We start from the raw sequence: 20,630 nt of genomic DNA on the forward strand, positions 1-20,630 counted from the left end.
ACTATAAAAGGTTCCTTTTCCCCAGGCACATAATCCTATTTTTACATTGAGCAATTGGCCATGAAACCTTCTTGCATTAAGCAGATATCAAGTATCTCATGTTCTGCTTAGCAAGAACAGGGTGATGGTGAAGGGACATCGAGAAGCCTCCTTTCTTGTTTTGTTTTCCAGTTTTCACCATGTGTGCACTTACTGCATATTGATCTTTCTGGATCCTACACTAGACAATGGATGTGTTATCTCAGTCGATCACTGACTCTGGTCATGAAGTCATGATTTCTACTTTTTTTTCTAGATGAATAAGCCGAGGCTTAGAGAAATCAAACAAAACCTCATATAGTCTCTTGGCTTGTGTGTAAATGGGAGCTCCAGCGATTTGGTTCTGTTTTGTGGGACCAGAAAATGGCAAAACTGAGTTTCTTAAAGTCTCAGCCTTAATTTCTCACCTGCAGATATGACTGTAAATACCTAGCTGAGGAGACTGTTGTGGAAACTAAAATTACTGCTGTGAGGTGTTTAGCTCACCACAAGGTATGTGTAGGTGCATTGCAAGCCTTACTATATATATAGGTTAAGGCATCAGGAAAATCACGGCCAGATTAGCGTATCTATGGCTGATTTGTAGATTAGATCACTTGTTAACCACTGCACACCTTTCTGATTCATCACTTTGTAATTTAGGTAACTAGTGGTACAAGCACAACAAAGCTAAAATCCCCAGACTCTTGTCACTGTAAATCTGCATCCGACTCTACAGATCCTCATACTGTGGGAAGTGGACGGAGCAGGAGACTTTGGGGGCCAACACAAGAAGATCAGATGTGTGACAGGACCAGCAGAGTGTTGGTATTTGTGGCTGAAGCTCCTTATGGTGAAGAGTCTATTATTCAGTAGCAGAGGTTCTGATGTGTGGGCTTCAGAGACCTTGGGTTTGACAGGACAGAGCAGTTGTTTCTTCCTCTAGAAGAAGGTCCTCTTGGCCACACTAAATCTGTTAGTGTCCAAATTCAATTCCCCTAATCTTCCTAGAAAGACTATGAACTCTATAATCAACCTTAATACATCCCTTTCTACTTAAACTGACAAGGTTCTGTTGTTTGAAAATAAATTCACAGATCAACATAACTTCACCCAGAAATATGGATCAGGAAATACCTTTCTTGAGTATTTGAAGCATCTCTCAGTGGGTGGCCAATGCTTTGAGCCAATGTATTTTATACCTACCTAATGCATTTCAGGCTGCATCATCAAGACAAGGAGCAGAGGCATGATGAGAAACAGAGATACTTTCTGAATTTTCATTTTATGAATTATCTTAATTATCTGTAGTCACTTTAAGTAGATGGTGCTAATGTGCCAAAGGGTATTACCTATGAAGTAACAGGAACATTTGAACTTCAAAACCAGATTATGACCCTAAAAGTAGGAAAACTTCCATGCTTCCCAACATTGGATTATGTCTATGACTGACAATTTGGTGTTGTTCTAGTGGAAAACCAAAATATAATGTCTGGACAGAAACAACAGGGGTTCCACATGGCAAAGAGCTGTTGTGAGGAACCTTACACACAGAGAGAGATTATGTAGTCTGATATTTCCAGGTCTCAGGATTGTCACATGCTGAGTGACCCGGACAAGCTAAAGGTAGTCTCCATGTGTCTGTATTAGTTACTTTTCTGTTGCTGTGATATAAACCCTGATTTGAAAAAAAAAAAAAAACTTAGGGGAGAGAAGGCTTGTTTGGGTCATAGTTCCAGAGGGAACAGGGTCCACTATGGTGGGGACACGAGGCAGCAGCAGTGTAGGAGCCTGAGGCTGGCCTGGCAAACAAAATCAGTGAGAGAAAAACAGTGAGAGGTGGAATAGGTTAGGAAACCCAAAAGCTCACTCCCAGGGGTACACTTCCTGCAGCCCCACCTCCGAAAATTTCCACATCCTTCCCAAACCACACCATCATTTGGAGACAAATTGTTCAAATATATGACATTATGGGGGGGGGACACTTGTCATAAAAATTGTGACTGGCCTTCTGGCCCTATGATGAGAATCAGTGAGACCAGCCTATGATAGACCACAGGTGTCTCCGATTTTCTTCTTACCTGTTTTAGTTCACAGAGAAGTCTAACCCAACCAGCTGCTGTAGTTATGAAATATTGTATGTGACTTGGATTTTAGGAAATCCAGCAGTGTTTGATCTATACCAAGGAGATTTTCTAGGGCCACAATGGGTAAGGTTTTTCAAAAATCAAAAGCTCCTGTTGTAATGCAAGCAAATCTTCATGGAATTTCTTAGATATATAAGATGGGGGCACATGGCTTAACCTCAGGCTGAGGAGGAGGAGGCTCACTTGTTAAAGTGCTCTCAGTACATGAAAACTGGAGTTTAGACCCTCAGCAGAACCCACTAAAGTGCTAAGAGGATATGGCAGCCATGTTCCAAAGGCAAAGATAGGTATCCCAGATGAGCCACATCAATGAGCTCTGGGTTTGACTGAAAAGCCCTGCCTCAAAAAATATAAGGTAGAAGAGCAATGTAGGAAGATTCCCATGGGCACATGCACAAGCATGTACCTACACATATGTGAACATACACACACACTTGCACATCACACACACGCATATACACAAAGACGAAAAGGAAAAACCAGCCTTTATACCTGCCAGCACAGTATGCATGTACTATATCGAAATATTAGAATTGTATGTGGATGTCTTTTCATACATATATGTATACATAACATTTCTCTAGCTGCATAATACATATACATATCCAAGATAGGAACTTTATCTGTGTGATTAGCCTCAAGGAATTTCAGTGACCTTGTGATAAGCAGGTGACTTTTAGCATCCTGGAGTCTGGAGAGGGTCCCCTTTACCATGTCCACCTCAGTCCTTAAATCTTCAGGTCAGCTAATTGGCTAAAGCAGGAGAGCACAGAGCAAGTGGATTACACATGCTGAGTGACCCCTGACATAAATCTACCACTTTGGGGTGGTTCCTGTGAGAGACACGCAGCTTGGCAATGGCTGTGCTGTATTTCTTCTTTAGATAAACAAAGGAATATTTCCACAATTGTCCCTGAAATATCTAACAGTGCAGGATGGAGTTTATCCAGTGAACTCTGTGATGTCATGGTCAGGTTTGCAAACTCGCTTCCTTTTAGTTAGGTGTTTTGATACTGGTACAAATGAGCTCTCAACAGCTAAGTAAGAAGTTTGGCTGTATTCTTAGACTCGAGTTTCCTGAGAGTTAGCTTAGCTATAAATTAACTGGTCTCCAAAAAAACATAAATAAATGAGTTGCCTTGTTCGGAGATGTCTCCAGTAGGGCGCCGGCTGTTCTTCTGAAGCTGGTGGCTGCGCCACTGCCCAACACTTTTAGAAATACTTATCAGTGACATATTGAGAAAAATTGTACCTACAAAAGCAACGTCTTCTTCCATGCAAATCAGGCCCCAATTCCCCACAGATAAGGATCTTTTTGATGGCAGGCCTGCAGAATCCCCAGCTCTTAATTCTTTCATTAGTATTCCAGGCAGCTGGTAGCTGAGTAACAGAGAAAACGGTCTGAACTGCTGTGTCTGAGCCTAATATTGATTTGTTTAATAGTGTCAGGAAGTCAAAATTCACAAATCTCCTGTCGATTGTTTATGAGGCAGTTAGCAGAGAATTGGTTGCCCTTGCTTAATTAATAACTCATTACTGAAATTTGATTATATGCTTGAATGCTTTAAATGGGTTCTAACATAGTGGGAGCAGAGTGGGGCGGGGACAAGGTAAGGCACTCTGAGGACAGCTTCTCTCTGGAGGCTTCTGCCCTGAGAATGTCCCCACAGCACTCCAGGCACGCTTCTTCCAGCGCCCCCTCCCAGGTCAACCCTGTTGCTGTCACTAGCTGTGTTTTAAAGGTGGTCTAGAGTCACACAGACTAGAGACTGGTGCACTTGAAATCTGAGGTGACAAGCGTAATTGATTGGTTACTTCATCAGGAGAGACGTTTATATCACAGGGTTGTTGATGTATGCAATCTGGAGGCAGAGACTATGAGGGAGAGGAGCCCAGGACATTGTCTGTGTCATAAGCATATTGGTCTCAAAATAGAAAAAAACAGCATGGCTAGTTGTTACCCTGGACAGACAGAATGCAGGATCAGGACCGAGGTCTGCCTGATGAGAACTTGAGGCTGGGGCTCTGAGGGAGGCATTGCTCCCTGTGCCTAGTGCCAAGGACAGATGGAGAAATGCAGGTCCATGTTAAGGTGACGCCTGAGGACAAGGGTGTCTGTGCTCTGTTTCCACGTTAAAGTGGGGACTTAGAGCTAAGACTGAAGGGCCGGGCTCAGGTGTGTGTGGAAGGGAAGCTCTTCCCTACTGCCTTCGTGATTCCCACAGAACTCCTGGGTCATCCTGCTCTCCCATCCACGTCCCCAGTGTTGATGCCAGTCAAGCCTGATAGACCCATGCATCTCCGAGCCCCCTCTGTTTTCAATTATGTGCAACCAGGGTGAGGAAGCAGAAGAGGGGCATGAGTGAGCTCCTTCATGTACTATGGAGGGCTGGGTGGTTGAAACTGTGGAGACAACTGTGTCTCCCACGGAAGCGCCGCTGTGGTGCAGGTTTGGGCTAAGTTCCTAGTTTGATTGGAGGACATTCATTCCTTCATTCTTTAACCCTTCTGTGGGTTAAGTCCATTGGCTGAGCTGTCCAGGTTATGAGCTGTGTGACAGATACCTCTTATTGGTTTCTGTGGCAGGTATAGTGAAGGCAAAGTGGGACTGGGTGGGCTGGCCAGCCACCTGACACCTTCCTGGTGTTTGCCATGGGGCAGATTGGTCAGAGGACCTCACTATGTTATCTCAGATCATTTTTGTTCTGGAAGAATGGAAGGATTACATTCTAGATTCCAGACAGCTGACTCATAGGGAACCTTCTAGAGCAGCACAAAGTGAGAGATGCCTAGCAACCCTGAAGTGAACAAAGGGTACTGCTGCTAGGCCAGTCTGTCCCATGAAGGGGCACTGTGATCACCCTCCTCAGGAGTTGCCTTCCTGGGAGCTGAAGAGCAACTGAGGGGGCCTGGAAAGCTTTACAAAGGACCGTAAGGTATGGCTGTGGCTTGCAGGGGTAGTGGTGGTCACTGCTCACAGGGTCCAGAGAGCTTCTGGAAGGAGGTAGGACCAGCATGAGGCCTTGAAGCAGGGGTTGAATTTCACTGGGTTGGGGCCCAGAGCATTCCAAGCTGGCCCAGGAGCAGGCTGGTCAAAGGTAGGTTTCGGGACCAGCGACCGGCCAGGGTAATATGACCGGCCTGTCTTCTGCCTGTGGTCTTAATTGAACCAGCCAACCTTTAAAAATGAACAGATGATCATTTGATTAAGAAGGGCCTTTGACTCTTTCAAGACCCACGGAGACTGATTCTTATCAGTGTGGATTGGAACGGTTTGTATGGAGGAAAGCTGGCTAGACTTGGGAAGGACTGTTTGTGCTGGCCCTGGGGCCAGACTGACCTGTGCTTTCTCAGTGTTGGGTCCCTCCATAGAGTGGGTGTTCAGGGCTTAGGCCAGAACCTGCCACCCTGTGAAGGGCGCCCAAGTCCCAAGCCTGTGCTTGCTCCTCCTGGTGAAGGAGCTTCATTACGCCGGCTTTAAAGGCACCACCCGGGCCTCTGCAGCAGGGATGTCTGATCAGCAACTTTCATATGGCTGCCTGCTCCAGCACCAGGGGAGTTTGCTGCTGTTGGCTGTGAGGCCTGTTTGTCAAATTGTTGTAAAGGACTTTGAGTTAAACAGACACACACACACATACACACACGCATACACACACGCATACACACATACACACACATACACACACACATACACACACACATACACACATACACACACATACACACACATACACACACGCATACACACATACACACACATACACACATACACACACATACACACACATACACACACACATACACACATACACACACATACACACACACGCATACACACATACACACACAGACACACACACATACACACACACACACACACACATACACACACACACACACACACACACCAAAAAAATAGAGTTAACTCTTAAAAAAAAACACACTAATTTATTCTGCTTGATTACGCAGCTGGAATGGGAAGGTAGCTGCTGTTTGTGGTTAAATAACTCCTGACAATTTCTTAAAGAAATGATCTTCAAAGCTTTAACGGGTCAGTGGCTCAAGTACAAAGGCAAGATTGATTTCCATCCTCCTACTCTTTGTTCCCAGAGTTTAAAACAGACACGTTTGGGTAAATTAGTTTGTCTATGTTATTAATGGAAGAAGTTATTAAACTCCCATAAATATATGCTGGTATCTTGCTTAAAATGCCAAGTTTGTTTTAAAGGAAGGAAAGAAAGTCAGAAGGAAAACACGGAGAAGGTCAGAGGGGTGGATTCATGTTTTCTGTTTTTCTTTTCTAGAGGTGAATTTGGATTGGTTAACTGGGAAAAAGGATGACTCTAAGGGCTCCCCAAGTGGTGGGGGTCATACCCTGGGTCATAAGACTAGTGTCAGTGGGATGCAGGGGGTGGGGTGGGGTACTGACCTTGTCCTTTCCTTAGCAGAGAAGATGGCATGGGGCTGTCCAGCTGGAATCCAAGGGTCAGATACTATTTAATGGCAACTGAAAATTTTTCTATGCTTTTCCAAGGCTGGGGAGACAGCTCAGGGAAGAAAGCCACCGAAGCAAAACAAACCAAACCAAACCAGCAGAGCACTGTGGCATGCGTTTGTAATGCCAGCACTGGTGGAGCAGAGACAGGAGGATCCCTGGGCCTGACTGACAACCAGCCTAGTGCGATTGTTAAGTGCCAAGCCAGTGAGAACCTGCCTTGAGGTGGACAGTATTCTGAGGAACAACACTCAAGGCTGACCTCTGGCTTTCACATGCACCCTTATGTATAGATGCACACACATACACATGAATGGGCTCTTTCAGGATAAGGGACCCTAAAATATGGCCCAGATGGCAGAGGCAGCTTCCCCAACTCACATCTTAGACTAGAGTGCAAAAGAGATTTGACTACAGGACCCACCATGAGGCATTGCCCATGTTTCTGGGGCTCACAGCAACAGCGTGCTTTCATAGGTAAATCTCCTGACTGTGTGGGGTTCATGAGTTACAAGACATGAAGTTTGGCTTTTTTTCTGAGTTCACAGACACACAGACACAGACACAGACACAGACACAGACACACACACACAGACACACACACACACACACACACACACACACACACACACACACACAATTATTGAGTGGTCAGTATCCCTGGTCTATTACACACTGATTCATCCTTCCCAAATGTCTTCGCCCAGCACATCCGTACCTATACTCACAAGAAGCAGAGACAAAGAGAGTTGTGTCATGTCTGGCATTGCCATACAGAGAGTAAGACCTGTGAGCCTTGAATCCAGATAGACCGACTGACTCCACCACTGAGGCTGTGTCCCCATGCATTCTGCATTCTCCCTCTTCATACATACGCAGACTAGTTAATATGGGTACAGCTATATCATGGATAACTACCATATTGGGGGTCATGCATGTAGCTCAGTAGTAGATAGCAAGCTTAATGTGCAAAAGGCCCAGTTTCTCCACTTCCTAAGGATTCATAATTTCCAAAACAATACCTCTAGTTAGGGACAAAATATTAAACACATTTTGGGGACAAGGATATTTCATATTTATAGCCCAATTCTCCTCTAGGGATCACCTGAAATGCCCACCAGCCTCAGTGGATGTTGGCAACCAAACTCTGGTCCTCTACAAGAGCAGTATGTACTCTTAACCAATGAACTGACTCTCCAGCCCTGGTGCACCCTTTGAAAAGCCTGAGCACAATGGTTTACAGGATTTCAATTGCTGCTCACAAAGCCCTGTATCTCCTGTTCCTTCCTGTCCCTTTGCCCCCAGATAGTTTCATGCTGAGTGGAGAACTAACTGACTCAAGTACATTCAGTTCTTGGGTTCAAATTCAGGTTCACCGACCCCTGAGCTCTGCCTGCCTCATCAGCCCTGGAAGCCTCTAGGCTGCTGGCTGTGTTGAGAACTGAGCTCTCCTTTGCCTCCAACATTCATTCTTTGAAGCTTCTTCTGGATGAAAACTGCATCCAAATGAAAATGGGCTCCTTTTGTTGGATAGAAGCCACTTCAAGGCAGTCAGGAGGACTGGAATTTGGCATAAGGGATTACTTTTGTCTGTCTCTACATTTAATTAATCTTTTAATGTTCTGATCATTTTGATGCATTAAGAATTTTAGTGTGTAAAACATCAGATGCCTCTCACAGAATATTGACATCCAATAACCATGTCACTGAAATGAACTAACACATCATTTATTAATACATCAGCCTACCGCTCAGCTTCCATGCCCTTAGTCTTCATGTGTGTTTTCAAGAATACCTATGTGTCACCAAATGTCACCACATGTGTGTCATCCCTCCAGTAGGGCAGGGAACAAATTCTTCATAATAGATGTATGAAGACTAAATGAATGAATGAGTGCCTGAAGAATTGGAAGAGGATTGGCAAGGGCCAAGTGCCTATGAATTTCAGTTATTATTCTCTTTGAAATTCTCTAATGGGCATCATTCTCATTCATTTCTCCTTCTTCTCCTCCTCTTCCCCTTTCTTCTTCTCCTCCTCCTCTTCTTCTTCCTCCTCCTCCCCTCCTCCTTCTTCTTTTTTTTTTTGAGACAGGGTTTCTCCTTGTAGCCCTTGCTGTCCTGGAACTCACTCTGTAGACAAGGCTGGTCTCAAACTCAGAGCTCTGCCTGCCTCTGCCTCCCAAGTGCTGAGATTAAAGTCATGTGCCACCACCTCTTGGCTTCATCCCTTCATTTCTTTATACCTAACCATCAGCAAGTTCTTTGCAAGCCTAGACCTTGTACTTCTCCCTGTGCCCATTTGAGTCCTGCTGCATACACTAGGGGAATGAGCCTATGCATCGAGGGAATGCAGAGTGTAAGACGCTTGGCAATCTTGATCCTAGGGACTCATTTGTATACTGGCAAGCTTAAGTGATCACCATGGGCCATCTTGAAGATACTCTTGGGAGGATCTTGGCACTGCATAGCTTAGTCACAATCCAACTTTCTACATGTCCCATCCATCTCTACAGAATGCATTCAGTGTTTGCTTCACTCACAGCTGCTGACACTAAGGTCTCAGACCTCCTACCCTAAGGCCTATTGTGCACCCGGGCATCTCTGGGGTCAATGGATCCATTGGGAACACTGGAGACATGTCTGGTGAGCCTCCTTCAGCCCTGCTGGCTGCTGACTGCAGGGAAGGAATTGACACTTTCCTCTGGGCATCTGACTCTGTGGGCTGACACAAGGCACTGTCTTTCCTGAGTAAGCATCTTCCTCTACCTGTAGTTAGCTGAAGGGGCAGGAAGTTTTGCCTTTGTCAGATGGGCAATGGATAAATGGACCATTGAGCACCATCTGCCAGATTAGCTGCACCAAATCTGGTGGTGGTAGTAGGAGGTGGAAGGCAAGAGACAGAGACAGAAAGAGGATGAGAGGCCTCTGAAGGACAGGTTCAGAGTGGTACTAGTTTGCTTCTACCATATTCTACTGGCTGTGTTAGCTACTCTCCTCATTTCTCCGACCATATGCCTGATGGAAGTAGGTAAGGGAGGAAAGGTTTATTTGGGTTCATGGTTCAGAGGACACAATCTGTCATGGCAGGGAAGGCATGTCACTGTAGAGGGCTGTTGTACAGCAATGGAAATTTTCATCACAGACTTCTTTCATGGCAGTGACAGACCGGAAGCAGAGTTTTCAAGATGAAGCTGGGGCTAGGCTACAATCCTCAAAGGCCTGACCCAGTGACCCAGTGACCCACTTCTGCCAGCCAGGCTCCAGCTCATGAGATTCTTCAATCTCCCCATGTAGTTTCACCAGCTGGGAACCAGGTGCTGAAAAACATGAGCTCTTGCAGGACATTTCAGGCCCTGACCATACACTACCTGAAGTCACAAGGCTAGCCTAGACTAAAAAAACGTATTCTATAAGAAGATACACTCTGCCTTCTGAGGGGAGGAGCCACAGAGTCCCACTGTGGAAGACTGTGGCTGTGGGTGGAGATGATAAGTTAGAAGCTGATGGAGATAGGCAGGGCTGAGCAACCAATAGCTCTTAGAAGAGAGAAGTAGATGAAGAAACTGTAGCCAGGAATGAGCTGTGCTGAGGGTTCTGAAAGTCTACTTAGCTTTCTGGTTGCCTCTTGGGAGCAGAATTTGGCCTGATTATAGGAATGGTCTACTTCTGATCAGCCATGTTGCTTTGGAGAGTCACTGAATACACTTTAGTCTTTATTTTCCCATTTGTAACATGGAATTGCAGTTCATATCTGCTATGGCTTAGATATGAAGTGTCTGCCCACAAGGCCCACATTTGATGGTTATTTATTGGATCACGAGGAACCTGATCTATTTGATGTATTGATCTACCAATAAAGTCATTATTGGGAGGTGATGGAAACATTTGGTGGGGCCTCCTAGAAGCAGTAAGTGACTAGGGGCATGCCCTTGGGGGCTTTGCCATTTTTTCCTTTTTCTGTGTAATGTATGCAGTGTGCAAATGTGTGTGCAGGAGTTCCAACTTGTGCAGGTACATGTGGAAGCCAGAAGCTAACCCTGGTGTCTTCTAGATCACCTTCTTTTCTGCCTCCTCCTCCTCCTTCTTCTGCAGGGAAGAGTCTCTCACTGAACTTGAAGCTGGCCAGCTCAGCTAGACTGGCTGGCCAGCCACTGAAGCCTTGGAATCTGACCATCTGACTGGTGGTTGCTAGGGTTACAGGCATGTACTGCCAATGTGGGTTCTGGGGATCAAACCCAGATCCTCATGATGGTACAGCAAGAACTCAGCAATCTTCCCAGCTCCTGAGGTGGTTATTTCTTATTCAGGGTCTTTCTCTGTCTCTTTCTCCTTCCTGATTACTGTAGTGAGCAACTTTGCAACATGCTTCTGCCACCATGACACTCTGCTTCATCACGTGTGTCCAGCAGTCGACTGAATCCTCTGAGACCAAGAGCCGAACTTTATTTTTTTCTCCTTGTTTACCTCAGCTGTTTGCTACAGTGATGGGACTAACACATTGCTTCAGAGGGTCATTGTGAGACCGTCTAGCACATCTCTGATACAATGATGAAATATGTCTACTATTTATCAAGTAGCTGTTATAGCAAATAACAGTATACATAACAAAAACAATAAGCAATAATGAGCAATTAGAATTTCCCACTTGCAAATGGGCCTAGAGTTTCCTCTCCTGGAAGGAAAATGGTATCTTGGAATTATTCTGGCAAAGCAAGTTCAGCATTAGAATCAGCCACAGGTCACTTGAGCCCCCCTCCCTGGCTTCACATGTTTCACAAGGCTCTGTTAGGGTGTGAGTAACACTGGTCTCCATTCCTATCTCTGGCCCTTGATACGGTGCCGGGGAGAAGAGGTCTTATCCAGGAAGCAAGGACGCCTTTCTCCAGGCTCAGGAGAGCTGCTCTAGTTTTGATCCCCACACTCTAGTGTTTCGGGCTGGGAACAATCAGGAGGGTGACTGGAAAATACATTTGACTTCTTGCCCAGCAATCTTGGAAATAGCCTACATTATAATAAGGTGGCCACCAACCAGCCACACATGGCCCCTGAGCTTGTGGGACGTGGCTGGTACGAAAAGGTCTTTCTATTAAAAAGTGAATAACTTGTGTAGCCTCACATGGCTAGTAGATCCTATATGGGAAAGAGAAGTTCTAGATAGACAGACCTTCACTGCCAGCCATCAGCCGGAAATGTTTGAGAACCTTGTCTTGGGCAATGTGGGAGCCAGGTGCAGGGCTGCAGGGGCTCAGCTGACTCCAAAGCCCAGACAAGCTCAGCTTCTCTGTCTCCTTGCCTGTTTCAAGTCTCTTGTAGCTTCCAGAAAGGCCTGTTCCCTCATTCTGCCAGGTGCCAAAGAGAAGCAGCCTTAGTAGTCTCCCTGAGGACAAAGGCAAGAACCCAGGTCCTCCCTGAGTAGGCAGTGGCTTTGCAAGTAATGGTCCAGTGTGAGCTTGGGGGACATTATAACAGCTCAGACATCTTAGTGTACACACACACACACACACACACACACACACACACACACACACACGCACGCACGCACGCACGCACTCACACACGCACACCAGTTCACATAGACATGTACTTCCTTTGGGAAAGAAGTTGTTCTTGGAGAGCTGAGACATGATGCCTTAGTATGAAAAGGTTGAAACTCACATAGGAATTTATTTCAGGACCTTCCTTAAGTACCCACAGAATGCAGAGCAAGGACTGGATGGTGGCTTTGGCTTAGACACCTCCCACTCAACCCCCCCCCATTGTATTTCAACTGGAGCAGCACTAAGTGGCCAAGCCAATTCCAGTCTTGAGTGCATGCTAGATGAAAAGTGCCCCCTTTGTCCTCACTCCAATCTTTCAGTCTTTGGAGATTTCTTAAGTTGGGTGATATTGCCAGCTCCTCATGTCCTCTAAAATACGGATTCCTTCTGGAGCCTTTCATGAGCTAACTGCAGTCAACCGGTGGTTCCTTCATGGGCTGCTGCCGCGGCATGGGTGAGATTAGCTTTCTGCTATCACTGTAATTTACAAGGCTCACATCACCATGTAACAACTTGGTGATTACATGGAAAATATCGTATAAATACACAGTAATTACAAGTTCATGCAGATTACTTGGGATATACATTTGAAGTTACCGAGTAGTTCAAAGATTAATTATCCTGTAACTGGCAGTATTTAAATCATTTTTCCCCCTCATATACGGATACATCGAGGTCGACTTCAAGGCAGCCTAGGACAGGAATGCCATGAGTATGATCTGAAAAGAAAAAATGAAATTTGACAGGCATGGATTATTTAAAGCATGCATATGGGAGCCGAACAGCCACTACACTTTGATGCAAATCGTAGGGGAAAGAGCAGGGGGTGGTGTGGAGGGAAAGGTGCTCACCAAAGTGAGGGCTTCCTGCCGGGGACTTGAAATTTAAACAAATAATCATTTAAATGGCAGCTCAGCATTACGTTCCGAGCTGCGTGCATTAATGTCAACATCTGGTACCAACATTTTGACAATTCTATTAAAATGCCCCAGCATTCCCTATCTAACACCTGTTAGCTCTAATTTTCTTTCCTGAGAAGCACACCAGTAGACAGGGTAGATTCCAAACCATTTATCACTTTTAAAATGCTTCCATATGCGTGTTGGACCCAGGCTGGCCCTAGGCAAACGTTTTCCGAATGCATTAAAATTCAGGACTATTTTTTTTTTAAGTGTAGACACCAATGTTTCATTGAATTCATGTCTGGTAATTATTAGCTTAAATTATGGCTCACACATGACAAAGTGGACCATGAATTAAAAGGCACACACACACACACACACACACACACACACACACACACACACACACACTCTTCAATAGATGCACTGGAGCCGTGCATTGCACGTTATTGAGATGTCAGTCAGTAACCATTACGCAAACATGCTTCATGGAGGGCCCTGGTAAGAGGCCTGGGGTTCCCAAGAGACCATCTAAAAATGTCAAAAATGTTACAGTATAAATGAATGACATCAACAAGACTGCATATGCTTGAGATGCAAAGCTATTAGTTAATATATTACAAGTTTCAAACCTCTAAGCAAAACAGGCAATACAATTTTCTTTTAACAAAGGGCTGCAGATAAGATCTAACTGATTCCCAGACAATACAATCTCTCTGATTTGAAGAGGGCCTTCAGCAGGCTGGGAGGACAGGATGATCGGGGAGACTCGGGCTCCTGGAGCTTGGCTCTGCCTTGCCTGGAAATGATGGGTGGAACGTGAAGTTCAGCTATGCTACGGGATCCTTTTTGTAAGGACGTGTGGCTGATCCTTCCTGTGCCCTTTTCATGAACAGAGGAGGAGCAATGGACTCTTGTGGCTGTTTTTAAAGGAAAGCAGGTCCTTGCAAGAAAGAGGTGTTGGGTGTAGGATTATTGCACAGGTAAAAGATCACTCATGCTTTTCTGAGGAGCCTCTTAAAATTAGTTACCACATTTTTGTACAGTTTATTTCAGATTTTCATCCCCTTGACCCTACCAAACCCATATGAAAAGAAAATGTTTCAACTAACTACCAAACACACATAGAAAAAGGAAAAATTTGAAGCAAAAAACAAAAACAAACAAACAAACCAAACATGAATAGTTCCTTTGGAAATACAAGAAAATATCGAGACAACAAGGGAAGAAGATACAGAAACCCAATGTCACCAAACTCTCCATGTAAAAGACTCAGTAGACAGTTAAAATGTCTGCCCCTGTACACACGCACACCTACACGTTCACACTTCCTCTGTTTACTAAATAACATTTCAGCACAGTTTTCATCTTATAAGGAAAGTGTTTGAAACTTGGAATAAGTGCACTTAATTAAAGGAAGGCTGTGAAAATGTGCACTAATCTGATATGACTAATAGCAAGTGCATGAAATTGCTAATTAGAATTTCATTAAAGGTGCTGCTTTATCAGACTGTGAAAATCACAACCTTTAAAATTCTTTCAGGAGAGCTTAATTCTTTTTCAAACAGAAATATTCTTTAAAGACATTTGATTTGTTCTGAAGGAATACGTGGTTTCTGCTGGAACTAAAAATGTCTCCGATATTCCAGGAGCCGACATCAGAGTAGGAATCTAGATCCGGGACTTTGTTGTCTTTGCCTGACGAGGTTACTCGCCCCCACCTCCATAGATGCTTGTTCAAAAACCCAAGCATAAGAAAACCAAGTACGATCAGTTTGTTCCACACAGAATGTCCATTCTGCTGAAACCAACATTTAGCCTCTCTTGGAAGAATAAATGGAGGGACACTTTAAACATTAAAAAAAAGAAATGAAATTAAAATTTTTTCACAAGCATTTTTTGAGGGGAGATTAGGATTTACGCTTTATCTCTCTGCCTTTAAAAATATTTATTTTTGAGATTATACGATAATCACATGCATTTTTTAAAGTAAAAGACATTTACAATAGGTATTTTTTCTATAAAAGAAAAGATGATTCTGTTTCTTTCCTTACCAGCCAGTAGCCTTTATTCTTTTCTTTTCTTGTAAAGAAAAAAATCAACCTCTTAAAATATAACAACACTTCAATCTTAAAATTGCACTTTTTAAGTTGGAAGATTCCAGCATCCACACACATGCACTGTTCTACTCCTCTGACTTGCTGTCTCCATTGCCTGGTATTGTCTTTCCCATTTTAATTACCGCACTGGCTCCAAACTTCAGGTCAGTTCTTACCAGATTAATAAGAAATTCTCTCTTTTCATTTTCCTGCTTTTTTTATTTTCAGCCATATAGGTGAACTTTTTAAAATTTAAAAATCACTCATTGCTGCCTCTTCCTGTGTGGCCGGTGACAATTTTGCTGCTTTCTGTGTGTCCCCTCCTTGATCTTACAGGTAGTGACGGGGTTCTTTTGAATACCCAACACTTGATTGAACAGTGACAGTTTTGTTACAAAAACAAAACAAAACAAAACAAAACAAAAAACCCATTAGTAATCATGTAAACTAGAGTCCTTCAGAACACTATTTACTTTCATGGTGTTAAAATCTCAGCCTTGCTGACTGCTCTGAACATCCCATGTGACAGTGATGGTATGATTTCAGAATCAAATCTTCTAAATACACCTCAAATCTTGATTTAGAAGATCATCAGTCATGTTCAGATGACGATCATTTCTGAAAGGGGAGGAAATGAAATTAGGAGTAACTTTGAGAAACTGATTTCCTTCGACACCTGAACAAATCTCAAGTGGGTTAATGACCGTTTGGTTTGATTTTGAATTCAGCTAAAGGAATTTTCATGGCATTTAGATAATTTATCACCAATGCAAGGCAGCAGGTGAAAGACTACTTCTTCCTTTCCAACATTTGGGGGGTACATTTGTACAATAAGGATAATGATTTTAAAAAAATGGGTCTAGACTGAAATGAGAGAAAATTATGCTCCTTGGCTGCAGTCTGGAGTCCAGGGCGGGTGTCAGTCCTGCTCTCCATGGCCACTGCAGTCAAACAAAGCTGCTAATTCGAATGTTTTAAGTTTCAAACTGGAGAATATTGTCCTAATGTGGAAACAATGGGATCATTGTCCTTGTGGGTACTCGGCCATCTGAGATGCCTTTCTGCTTGCTTTTATGCAAAACAAATGACAAGTAATGGCAATTTAATTTTTGTCAAGTCAGTCACAGAGAGAATGTGACACAAAACACAGCAGAGTGGGACCCCACTTTCTCTGTCAATAGCTGAATTAACAGTGGCAGGAATAAAAATAGCTAAGTACTCAATAGCCTTCCTTGGATCCCCCACTCCCTCGGAGTTCATCCACTGCCACCACAAGGCAGAGAACTCTCCAGTTGCCTATGCCGGACTTTGGGATGGAAAATTCCAGAATCACAGAACTAGAGCCCTGAGTCCAGGATTTGCTCATCTCTTGGGTCCCTGAGGGGGTCAGCATGGGATACACCGGTGGACCCGGGAGACAGATCTGAGAATGGCAGGTCCCTTGCTGGCTCTGTGGCAAGGTCACTGAGCTTTGGGTTCCTCTGTGAGTAGCCTTAAATATTTTACTTGCTGTCTCTGACTTCAGTTTGTCTAACCAGAGGGTGCTGGCAATGGGACTTTGCCCTCAAAGGCCCAGAGAGCTACCTCAGAGAGCTTCAAATGGCTCTCAATGGAAACAAAAGTTAGTACACTTAGGAAAACTCCTTTTCTGCTGTCCCTGACTTCCCCACACATGCCCCTGCCTCCCAACCTTGTCCTTCCAGGCATAGTTTGTTCCTTGATTCTGTCTTGTTTCTGTTCATCTGTCACTGCCAAGAGGTCCTTCAAGGCTACCTCACCATGGTGAGGCTGTTGCCTTCCTAACACATGCTCTAACATAAATGGCCTTGTTGTTTTGTTTAGCATTATTGTCTGTCTTCTCTCCAGAAGGTATTTTTCAGAGGGACAGGCTCACCAAAGATCAATGCTGGGTATGTGGGAGGTAGTCAATAAATCATGGAGGGTGGGTGTACAGACACTTCCTCTGCAACGTGCATACCAGACTAGGTGAAGACCATCCTCTCTAAGCACCAAGGTCTGTACTCAAGGTTGCACACGAATTCATCCATTTGGAGATCATGTATTTTAGAATCATAACAAGCACAATTTCCTAGCAGATGTAGGTTCTCCAGAATGATGCCAGACAAGTGGAGACCTTTCTTTTTGAAATCAGCTTCTTTCCACCTTACCTGGTGTGATGAGGGTGAGCTCTGTGAAGGGTCCTTTTGCTCGATGAGCCTGAGGATGGTCGTGACAGCTGCCCAAGGGAACTCCTAGGTTTCCTCCTGCCTTCCTCCATGTTTGAGAACTGTCCTGGTTCTGGGTCATCCCAGACCTCAACCTGCAGAGCTGTAGGCCTAGGAACTCCGTCCTCACTTCCAGAGCAGCAGCCTCAGTTTTCTACAGTCTCCTTACAGCGTCCCCCTAGTGACACACCCTGAGGCTTTAGTCCTTAACTTCTTTGGCCAAAGATTCTATTGACCCTAGACTGGCTTGGCTTGGCTTGACCTTGGTCACAGAGTCATGCCTGTTCTTCCTCCTCTCTGAAGCCAGTGGCCCAGACTGGCTCCTGCTGGGCTAGCCAGGCCCACCTGAGGTGGAGTCTGCACTAGCTGCCAGCTTATGGAACCAGAGCCCACTGGGGCCATAGCAGCCTAGTGTCCAGTGGGTGGGGTGATACACAAACTGGCCAGAGCCTTGGGTCTCAATGTCACAGCTACAACCAGGGCCTGAGTATTTCTGGAAGGCCTGGCCTGGCTCCACATGCCATGCTATTTATTTACTCCGTGGGATTAATGTGGACAATGATCATCCTTAGTGGCGCCTCCCATCCTGGAGTCCTATTTTGAGAAAGAATTTGTGGAAGATCTCTGACTGTCTACCCAGAGACCCAGAAGTCCAGATATGAAGGTCATTTATGTATCCCCTATCAGCTGCTTAGCAGCATGCAGCTCAGTGCGGGGAGCTGGAGACATGAATGTGATCATAGCTGACACTCGCTTCCACTTCCTCTGTGCTAGGAACTGTACTTCAATGTGCATTGTGTAATGCACAGCTATCAAGGCAGCCTCTTCTTGTCACATTATGTAGGAGGAAACTGAGGCTCAGAATATACTCAGAGCTTTCTAAAGATGCCTAGGGAGGATGTGGTAGGGTCGGACCTTGGAAGCAAAGCCTGAGGTCTAAGTTTCCCTCTTAGTCTTGAATTCAACAAGCAGTGATGTTCGGTCTCTGTGAGTCTCCGGGAGGCATAGCTGCCGTTCTTCAGCAGCTCAGGACTTCGGCGGTGAGGAGAGATGTACGTGGGGAGCTTCATACATGGCATCACCCAGAACCAGTCACTATGTACCAAGCCCTACCCCAGCTACTGTGGTTACCTTCCCTGCTGCTGGGACCTTTGCAGCAGCCCTGGGTGGTGGGAAGAAGCATCACCCCAGTATGGATGTGGTGGGCTAGCCACTCATCTCTGGTCTCAGGGTCTCTGAATGGCAGAGCTGGGCTAGAAGGCCAAGACCCCAGCCAGCTCCAGGTCTGCACACTGCCTTATCATCACTCACTGGAAAGGCTCCACCTGTGCTGGCCCACGGACAGCCAGACTGCCCAGGTATGGGTATGCTGCCCACACTTGCAAGATCAGATAATGGTAAGTGAACGCCTCTGAGGTTGCTATGTCTGAAAGGCCAACATGGAGGGCAAGGTCATTGGCACCTACCCTTTAGAGCTATTGCCGTGTGTGTGTGTGTGTGTGTGTGTGTGTGTGTGTGTGTGTGTGTGTAAGCCAGAGGTCCACATTAGCTGTCTTCCTGTCACTAGTCACCTTAGTGTTTGAAACAGACTCTTATTTATTGGATCTGGAGTTCACAGATTGGCTAGGTTGGCTGGCCATCTGTCTCTGGGGATCCTCTTGTTGGCTTAGTGCTGGATTACAGGCCCATACCCCTGCTCTTTGTTTTTACCGAGTTCTAGGGATCAAACTCAGGTCTTCATGCTTGTGTGGGAAGCGCTTTAGTGACCAGGGCATCTCCCCAGCACCAACATTTTTTTATTTTTCATTTTGTGGTTTGGGGATCAAACTGAGGGCTCCATTCAAGCTTGGTGTGTAGTGGGTAGTTGTTCCAGCTTTGACCTGGAAGTACTACTCCCAGTGAGGCTTCTAACCGTCATGCCTACCTATGACCTACCCCTGAGGCGGGCTGACATGGGAGCCCTTAAGACCCAAGATCCAGCTGTCCTGGCTCTCTTGGTTCCTGGTGATCCTGGATGCTGGATGGTAGACCGAGCAGAGTTCTCCAGAGAACACTGCTGGATTGCACTTCACCTCTCCTGGATCCTGTAACCTATCCCTTTACTTGCTGTGAGTTACCCCAAAATAAACCTCCCTTTTAGCTATGTGGAATTGCCTGAAAAACTCTCCCATTATTGGTGAGCACTGTACCTAGGCTCCATAAGCATTTTTTTTTTATGTTGAGACAGGGTCTCATTAGGTTTCCCCAGCCAGCCTTTAACTTTCCTGTAGCCCAGGATTGCAAATTTGCAGTCTTCCTATGTCCCTAGGCCTATCTTGATCTTAAAGACTAGGTACAGGGAGAACCAGACTGCGTCTGTGGCCCCAGATGCTTCACTGTGTGGCTTTGGTCTCCCATAGCATCATGAAGTGTGGCCAAGTAACTGACTTGCCTCCAGAATTATGTCCTCTAATCTAGAGCACATGGCCATGGCAAATGAAGGGAGATCAAATTAATTGCAAAATGGCTACAAGTCACAACTCTCTTTGGATAATAAGACCATTATTACCATCAAAACCATCATTAGGTTTTTTGTTAAGAAGGTTGTACTAAGGCTGTGGGGCCAACCCTCAGATGGCTTCATGGTAGAACTCCACTGAGTCCTCACACAGTTACCTTGGCCTTCTACCCATTTTACACATCAAGAAACTGTGAGGACAAGCAACCTGGGGTAGTGAATGGTGGAGTCTGGCTCTGTGCCAAGTCTGCCTGGCTTAAACTGAGTGTCTTTGTGGCAGCTTCACAGATTTCACAAGGAGATCTGTGTACAGGGCTGCTCTGCCCTCCTGGATCAGAACCAGGCTTTAGCTATATTGTGGTCCAGAGTGAGTGGCACCTCCTGCACTTCGGCATATGTCCCCTCCTCAGATACCCATTAAGTGTCTGAGGGCCAATTCCGTATCCTGTTTACCGACCCTCCAGCTCGCTGCTCTTGTGTTTTGAACCATTCAGCCTCTGTGGCCCTGGTCCCATGTGAGCAATGCTTTGGAGGGCCAGGGTGACATGTGTATGACAGGCCACGTGGCCTTGGTTCTTTCTACTTTCTCAACATGCTGCTGGTACCCATGTTCAAGTTGATTTTAGCTCACACATCAGGGTGGCGAGAGAGTGACATTAAGATGCGTCTTCATGAAGCCATCAGGTGCACTGGACATGACGAGAAGGGTG

General features: G+C 45.2%; 1 long non-coding RNA gene across 1 annotated transcript in view; it reads left to right on the top strand.

The window, feature by feature from the left end:
- The first annotated feature begins 4,957 nt into the window (after window positions 1–4,957).
- Window positions 4,958–20,630, top strand: part of LOC143271192 (uncharacterized) — a 35,173-nt gene continuing 19,500 nt past the window's right edge. The window contains exon 1 of the long non-coding RNA XR_013048420.1: window positions 4,958–5,101. This is a non-coding gene — a long non-coding RNA (uncharacterized LOC143271192). The remainder of the gene's footprint in view (window positions 5,102–20,630) is intronic.

This window comes from Peromyscus maniculatus, chromosome 1, assembly GCF_049852395.1.
Source record: "Peromyscus maniculatus bairdii isolate BWxNUB_F1_BW_parent chromosome 1, HU_Pman_BW_mat_3.1, whole genome shotgun sequence".
Classification (NCBI taxonomy): domain Eukaryota; kingdom Metazoa; phylum Chordata; class Mammalia; order Rodentia; family Cricetidae; genus Peromyscus; species Peromyscus maniculatus.